Genomic DNA, 6,806 nt, shown 5'->3' on the forward strand with positions numbered 1-6,806 from the left:
TTGCGATGGCCTCTATGTATCCCTATGAGTAGTTGCTATCAATTTTGTAAAGTTTTGTTGAGAAAATTTTGTCGACTAAAAGTTTCAGATTTTGTTCATAGGAAAAAGATGAGTATGAAGTTTGCTTCCAAGAAGAACTCCAAGGGAGTTACTAGGAAGTCGTCTGACAGTGATCTCCATACCCGGAGATTGGCGAAAGTACGACCGTGCAAATGGCCGCATACCCCGTTCAGGGAAGGGGCCAGGATCCTTCAAGAGTTTGCACAATATGCTGCTAATGCCGGCCTCACTGACTTCATCACAGTTGAATGTGAATATTATCATCTCCTCACAAACTCCTTTATGCAAAGTTTTAATTTCCTTCCTAGGAATAATCCTCCTGAGGTGCAGTTTAATTTATACATTGAACCCCATCAGATACCGTTTACTGAGTTCTGTGAAATATGCTTGCTTCGTTCTGATGGTGGTTGGGTAGAGCCTAGGCCTACGGAGTTTGAAGGTTCTTATCGTACTCTGAGAGTTGGTGATGAGAGAGGGGTGTCGAGTATCACCGCCGCTGGTTTGCATTTTCCTGCTGTTCATTATTCTACTCTTTTCATTGCAAAATGCTTGCTTGCTAGATAGAAGGTGGGTGCACTCAGTGCCCCAGACCTTGTTGTTTTACGTCATGCACTTGAAGGCGACAACACTTATAGCTTGTGAGCTATTGTGGCATGTCGCCTTCACATTAATAAATCCAAGGGTAAAATACATGGTGGTATTTACGCTACTCGTTTGGCGGCTCGCTTTAACGTTGAGATACGCTTGCATGATTATCCTTTGCCCAAGGTTTACCTAGATCGCACGGCCATGGGACACCACCAATTTATTGTTGTCAATTACCCTAACATCCCTATTCGGTATAAACAGTTTTTAGTGTTGCAGCAGAGGAGGAGCCTCAACAGTGGGATCCACTGGTGCCTGCTCCTCAGCAGTTCGACATGGGACCCCATGGTTTCTTCGACTACTGACTAATTACCAAGTTAGTCCGGAAGCCTAATCTTTGGAGAGTACATATTCCCATCGATATTACATTCATGTTCACACATTTCATTCCAGTTGTCGGTGTCCACACTTTTTCACTTTACTATCCATGTTAAATTTATTTTCTCGCTTTATTCTTATGTGTTTGAGAAACCTTGAGAAAATACAAAAATATTTCCTACTTCTATTTTATTTTTCTTTCTAGAGTAGTTAGCTGTAGCACTGAAAATAAAACCCAAAAAGATTTCCTTGTTCTTCTTTTACTTGTTGGGAGCTTTCCCATGTAAATAGTTTTTCTCGTTTTTGCTTTTCCCTTTTATTTGCTTGTTCAAGAAAACCAAAAAACCCAAAAATATTTCAGCGTGTTTCTCTGAATTTCTTTTCTTTTTATTGAGTCATACTGAGGAGAAGACCACGATGAAAACATTGAGTGGCTCTCATATGCATAAGTGTTGATCTAACAAAGAGCCCATATTACCTTGTCTTCTCCTATTGAATAAAATGTTTGCAGATTCCCGCTTAGTCCATGGCACTCTTACACTATTATTATTTTCATATCGTTCGGTCGTGCAAGTGAAAGGCAATAATGACGATATTTGTTGAACTGGTCGTGGCAGAGAGAAACGGGTATGAACTCGACTTGTTCTGTTTTTGTAAATATGTCCAACCTAGTATCCATGATTCAGGATGAGTGTTTATTCACTCACCATCACACGAGAAAAGGGCGGTAATAGGGATGCCCAGTCCCAAATTGCAAAAAAGAATTGATCTTTCAAATAATCAAACAAAAACTCCAATGGAGTCATAACCTTTACTTTGTCGCTTGGGAACCGCAACTAGCGTGCTTAGCATGGAAGATATTGATAATTGATGGTCGTGAAGTAAACAAGAAGGGTGCATTTCTCAAAATATCATTTACATCTGTCTTAAAAACTTGAGCTCTGGCACCGCTGCAAATCACTACTTCCCTCTGCGAAGTGACTTTCTATTTATTTTTATGTTGTGTCATCACCTTCTAAAATAAGCACCAGAAACTAAGAGCACTGTTGTCATGCTGATGCATTGTGTGCAGCTAATGTTGGGTGCGTCATGACTGGATCTTTTCTACCATGAATTACAATGTTTAGTTGCTTCTTGAACTTTGGAGGTGCTCTCCATTTATGTTTTGCGGTCTCACAAAGGGCTAGTGAGATACCACTATTGTCATATTATATCACGGTTGTTTTGATAACATGTTGCTATTTGAGATATCTTATGATTGCTCGCTAGCTGATTATGTCATTGATATGAGTTAATATAATTTTTAAGAGTTATTGTCGTCACGGTTAGTTATAATATTGGCTAAAAACATGGGTGCTGTTTAAGCTTATTTATGAACACATGAGCAAAAGAGTTCGTATAAGTTTTTCTTTTTTACTTTTAGTTTATCAACTGAATTGCTTGAGGACAAGCAAAGGTTTAAGCTTGGGGGAGTTGACACGTCTCCAATGTATCTACTTTTCCTAACGCTTTTCCTCTTATTTTGGATGCTAATTTACATGATTTTAATGAAACTAACCCTGGACTGACGTTGTTTTCAACAGAACTACCATGGTGGTGTTTTTGTGCATAAATAAAAGTTCCCGGAATTGAACGAAACTTTGCGAGGATTTTTTACACAATAAAAGAGAATTTCTAGAGCCAAGAACCGCCGGAGGGGGGCACCCGGGTGGGCACAACCCACCAGGGAGCGCCTTCCCCCCCACCCCCTAGGCGCGCCCAGGTGGGTTGTCCCCACCGGGTGGCCCCACCGACCCTGAAACCGACGCTATAAAATCACATTTTTCCCACAAAAAATCAAGGAGAAAGAATTATTGTGTTCCACGAGACGGAGCTTCCGTCACCTCGTGTTCTTCATTGGGAGGCCAGATCTGGAGTCCGTTTGGGGCTCCGGAGAGGGGGATCTTTGATCTTCGTCATCACAAACCCTTCTCCATCGCCAATTCCATGATGCTCCCCACCGGGAGTGAGTAATTCCTTCGTAGGCTCGCTGGTCAGTGAGGAGTTAGATCAGATTCATCATGTAATCTAGTCATTTTTATAGGGCCTGACCCTAGTATCTACTATGTTCTGAGACTGATGTTGCTATGACTTTGCCATGCTTAATGCTTGTCACTTTGGGCACGGGTGCCATGATTTCATATCTGAATCGTTTATGTTATCATCATTATATCCATGTTCTAGATCCGAACTTGCAAGATATAGTCACCTACTACGTGTTATGATCTGGCAACCCCGGACTGAAAATAGTCGGGACCACTCCCGGTGATGACCGTAGTTTGAGGAGTTCATGTATTCACCGTGTGTTAATGCTTTGTTCCGGTTCTCTATTAAAAGGAGGCATTAATATCCCTTAGTTTCCAATTGGACCCCGCTACCATGGGAGGGTAGGACAAAAGATGTCATGCAAGTTCTTTCCATAAGCATGTATGACTATTTACGGAATACATGCCTACATTATATTTATGAACTGGAGCTAGTGCTGTATCGCCCTAGGTTATGACTGTCACATGATGAATATCATCCAACAAATTACCGATCCAATGCCTACGAATTTCTCTTATATATTGTTCTTGCTAAGTTACTACTGCTATCGTTACTGCTGCACTTGCTACAAAACTACTGCTATCACTATTACTGTTACTATTGTTGTCGCTACTACTATCAAAACTATTATATTACTTTGCTACTGATCACTTTTCTACAGATAATTAATCTCCAGGTGTGGTTGAATTGACAAATCAGCTACTAATACTTGAAAATATTCTTTGGCTCCCCTTGTGTCGAATCTATAAATTTAGGTTGAATACTCTACCCTCGAAAACTGTTGCGATCCCATATACTTGTGGGTTATCAGTCATTCATGAAAACATCAAGAAGACAAAGAGGATGCAGTGCACAATGGAGAAAGCGTGATATGGGAGATATTAGTTTTGAATAGATTAGTTTTATTATGATTTATGTAACTTAAATTCTGCTGAACTTGGCTGATTTATGTTGAAGTTGTGTGTTCCAATGTTATGAACATTTGTGGTATCATACCATTAAGTCAATTAATGTACCTGTCGGCCCTTAAAAGCAGTACCTTCGAATACTTTTTTGATAAAGGGTGGATTTTATTAACTCGGAATGGAGCACCAAGAGGATACAAACATAAAGAGCACATAGCCGACCTCTGAATATCTAGGATGCACATAGCCAACTCCAACACACTTACACAAAAATGCTGGCAAATAGCAAAGTCATACAAGACCAAAGCTATGCACAAGCAAGTATAAAATAAAAAATACCCTGAAGCAATCAATAGCGATCGACAAACTATTATAACCCATATCTCTTGACACCACAAGGACAACGACGTTCTTCAACAGCAATGCCTTCAAGAAGGAAATGATGCTCAAGCACCTCCGTTATCGGATCCAACCACCAAAGGTTAGATTCTAGGTTTTCACCCTGAAGAATAGCTCCGAGCAAATCTGAGCATTGCCTTCAACAAGGGAGCGATGCAAAAGCATTGTCATTTCCAGGTATAACAACATGAGTCAGATGATTGAAACCCTAGCCTCCAAGGGGTGAAACATGTCCGTGCATGGAGGCAAGAAGGAGGTTCACCGGGTTGCATGATCGATGAGGGCGACAAGCAATCCTCGTCTCACCGCTAGTAGCGATGACAACATCACATCCGTCATCGGCAGCGAAGGCATCATTGGCGGAGGCAGCGGCAACTTGCCTGGCGAATTGAAGATCACCTTGAAACTTTTGTTCTGAAGGAAAAAGCCAACACAGGTAAGTCAACCCGGCACCCATGTCCCTTATGAAACACAGTGTGTTATTTCTTCACTGAACGATCTAGTATCTGTCAACAGGACGGTGAAATCATCCCTGTGGTAAACCATAGTATTCCTATGTTCGAGCAAAGTCCTTAGTTTAGTGGAATACAGAAGACAGAGACATGTGGGCACCTGTGTACCCCAATCCGTAGAGTCTACATGGACGGATTTGATTTCGGGCATAGGTTTCTGGTCTGCCCAAAAGAGGTTTGAAATAAAACAAATTGTTTTCTATGTTTTGCGTTCATCAGTTATATCCACAATTTAACTCCGTTTTTCTGTACTATAGGGATATAACACGTGTGGATATTTGAAGTGGATGGACGAAGAATGGAAGGGGGAGCAAGGACTGTAATCCACAAGCCCGCTGAAGAAATTTTGGTGCTACAGAAATCAAATATGGAGAAAGACAAGCAGATAGCTTCCATGAAACAAGAGAGAAAGGTGGCAAACCACTACCTGAAGCACACCATTAGGAGAAGGGATAGAAGGGGTTTTGTTGCACTGTCTGTCACAGGTGGATGTGTACTTATGTATGCTCTCTTCTGATCTTTGTCAGGTGAATTATATTAAATGATCTGATAACTTTCAGAACTTTTTGTAAACCCTATTGCAAATAAAATGGATACATTTCGGAACTAGTTTCAAGCACTTTCATAAATATATGATAGAAATTCAAGAAATGTCTAGGATATTAAACATGAGTCTTCCTAATATGACATTACATCGGCATCTTAAACAACCAAGAAACATGCTAGTAACACAGATTTTAATCAAGACCACTATCCATCTCATCCGGACCTATTTCCTCCTCGTCGACCAGTTCACGCTCACTCATGTCATAGTCTTTCTTTCCCTTCTCAAATTTATGCCAAATTTCTTCCACAACACTAGCTGGAACTGAAACTCCGAATGCATGCTTCATCTCTTTCACGGTGAACATTTGGTACAACATCATCTTCCTCCTCTCCATCCTCAACATATCCAGAAGCTTCATGATCCTCCACTTCATCCTCAACATCCACAGCAAAACAATGTGGTGAAGAATGGGCATCTTCTTGATAGGCTTGTACAGTCGCATCCTGCTGAGCATAATTTTTTTTGGAACATCATATGTGCCTCTGGACCCAATAGGCACAAGCACCTTCCATGGGTGACCAAACTTTGTGTCTTTCAAGTAAATACATGTGGTAGCTTGGGACGCCAACATGAATGGAGTGTCTTGGTACCAGAATGCGGAAGTATTCATGCTCCAAAAAAAACATCAGACTTCATCTTCAAGCTTTTTTTTTTCAGGCCATCAAGGTCAAACCAATCACATCTAAACAAAAATATTGATCTGTCTCTGTAACTGACCTCAAGAACTTGCTTCAGCACCCCGTATAGTTCTCTCTCTTCTTCAAAATTTTCAACACCCACCTTCATCACGACACCCGAATTTTGAGTCCTTCGGTCCTTTCTAGAATCCATGGTATGGAACCTAACACCATTTACTATGCATGCATCCCACAGGCGTACCCTCATGTCTGGCCCTTTCGATAGCAATTTTATATCTTCAGGCGCATTTCTCAACTTCCGTATATGACCTGCAAAACAGTCAATGAACTCCGCCTTGTGCTTCTACTCCATGTTTTGCACACCCATTTTCATTAATTCTTCCTTGCGGACCCTGTGGAAAATAAGTAAACTAGTCATGAACTTAGTTAAGATATATTCGTTAGCAAACATGGTAGTACGACTTAGTTAGGTGATTGAAACTTACTCTATGTACTTCTCTACTTCTGGACAGTTGTCAAATATATATCTATGCATTTTCCCCCAATCCTCATAGCATGTTTTCTTGTAGGCAACCCCAATGCCAACATGACCACCATTTGAAAATATGCCTAGGATTCCTCTCATAGATTTCTGTTG

Source organism: Triticum urartu, chromosome 2 (genome assembly GCF_003073215.2).
Source record: "Triticum urartu cultivar G1812 chromosome 2, Tu2.1, whole genome shotgun sequence".
Classification (NCBI taxonomy): domain Eukaryota; kingdom Viridiplantae; phylum Streptophyta; class Magnoliopsida; order Poales; family Poaceae; genus Triticum; species Triticum urartu.